The following is a 2,077-nucleotide window of genomic DNA, read 5'->3' on the forward strand; positions in this document are numbered from 1 at the left end:
TTTTTTTTTTTTTTTTTTTTTTTTTTTCTTTTTCCTTTCAGTGTTAGATGACTTCTCCCTTTAAGCTCCCCCTGCCCCTGCACATGGCTGACAATTAGACTACATTTCCCAGGCTTCCTTGGAGTTGGGTATCATCATGTGACCAAGGTCAGCCAATGGGATGACTTCTAAGTTACCTCTTTCCCATAGATGGGATACTGACAAGGACAGCATCCCAGAGGATGACAGAACAACAAAACAGAAAGCGTGTGAGTCCCTGGTCACTCTGTGGAGGACAGCTTGTCCGCCAGCCCTGGACAGCTGAGAGGGATCAATGTTTCCTCCTCTCTTCTTTGGGAAGGTGGAGTGGGAAGCCCCTTCTCAGAGTCCAGCCTGTACTCCAGCTAATATAAGTCCTCGTTAATTGTGGCAGTGGACGGTTACAGTGTCCCCGCTAGCCCCCGAGCATGGCTGCAGAGTGCCTCTGTGGGTGGATGGGCAGGAGGGACGGGCAGGGCCTGGCTGGGGGAAAGGGTGGCAGGAGGCCCCCCCCCCGGCCCATCCTACCTCGTGTTCTGGATGGTTGACACCTCACTGTTGAGGGAGGAAAGTTTCTTTCTCAGAAGCCAAAGGACCGAAAGAAAAAACACTAAATTCACCTGCAGGAGCGACACAGACCGGGCACAAAGTACCAGTTAAAATAACGGATGTTTTGTCCACACTAAAGACGCGCAGTTCTACCACTGGGCTCGTAGGATTGAATACAGAGGCAGCAGGAGGAAAGTCAAACCACAGAACTGAGGCAATGCACGGCCCCGTCCTGTCTTGCACCTAGCACTTGTGGTGNGAGGCCCCGGGGGGGGGGTGTGTGCCAGCTGGAGTGTGGCCCGGGGCCTCTCCCACGCTGGCTTTGGATTCAGAACACCTGATGTCAAACCAAAGGCATTAAAGTAAGAGCGATGATGGCCAAGGCCAGCACTGGGCACCTGGGCAATAGCCCCTGCAGCCCGACCCAGGACCAGAATATGCTGCTCCGAAATAAGGTATTTGGCAATAAATTCTATAACTTATTCCCCCGTCTAGCTGATACCCCTTGGCCAACGCCTCTGAAACCACCACTCTCTGCTGTACTTCTACTGCTCAGAAGTTACAAACTGATCATTCTTTTCTTTCTTGTGTGTGTGATAAGGACATTAAAAATCCACTCTTTGCAATTTTCAAGACTATAATATATGTTTTTGACTGTAGTCATCATGCTGTATGACAGGTCTCCTGAACTTATTCCTCTGATCTAACCAAAAATTTGTAACATTTGACCGAAGTCACTATAGTTAATAATAATGTATTGTCTCTCTCCTCCCTCCCACCCTTCCTGTCACCGGAGGTTGAGCCCAGGGCTTTGCACACGCCAAGCATGCTACTCTACTACTGAGCTATACCCCAGAACCCTGCATATTCCAACTTGCTAAAAGAGAGGATTTTTAATAAGCAATAAATATGTTGATTAGCCTGGATTATCACTGCACAATGTAGACATGTACTGAAACCTCACATTGTACCCCCAAGTATCTATAGTTATCATTTGTCAAATAAAAATAAAATTTGGAAAAAAATTGCCATTTTGGCATAAGAATTATTTTGAGCCAAAGGCAACTGAAAGAAGCAAACATAAAATAAACAAATAAATAAATAAATAAAAATACAAAAACCAACCAAATAAACAACAAAAAAGGAGCTCTCAGCTTTCCCATTATGTGCTGAAAAAACAAGACATAAATTTATATACTTATCATTCTTTTTGTGATGAGAACACTTAAATAATCTATTCTTCATATATATATAATCCCCCCCCAACATTTTTGATAACAGAGATTGAACCCAGGGACCCTTAACCATTGAACTATAGCCCTAGCTCCCACCCTTAAAATTTTTTTTTTAGTTGTAGATGAACACAAAATCTTTATTATTTATTTATTTATTTATTATTTTTTATGTGGTGCTGAGGATTGAACCCAGGGCCTCATGCATGGGAGGCAAGCACTGTACCACTGAGCTACAACCCCAGCCCACCCCCAGCCCTTTTTATATTTTGTTCTGA

This window comes from Marmota marmota, unplaced genomic scaffold (genome assembly GCF_001458135.2).
Source record: "Marmota marmota marmota unplaced genomic scaffold, marMar, whole genome shotgun sequence".
NCBI lineage: Eukaryota > Metazoa > Chordata > Mammalia > Rodentia > Sciuridae > Marmota > Marmota marmota.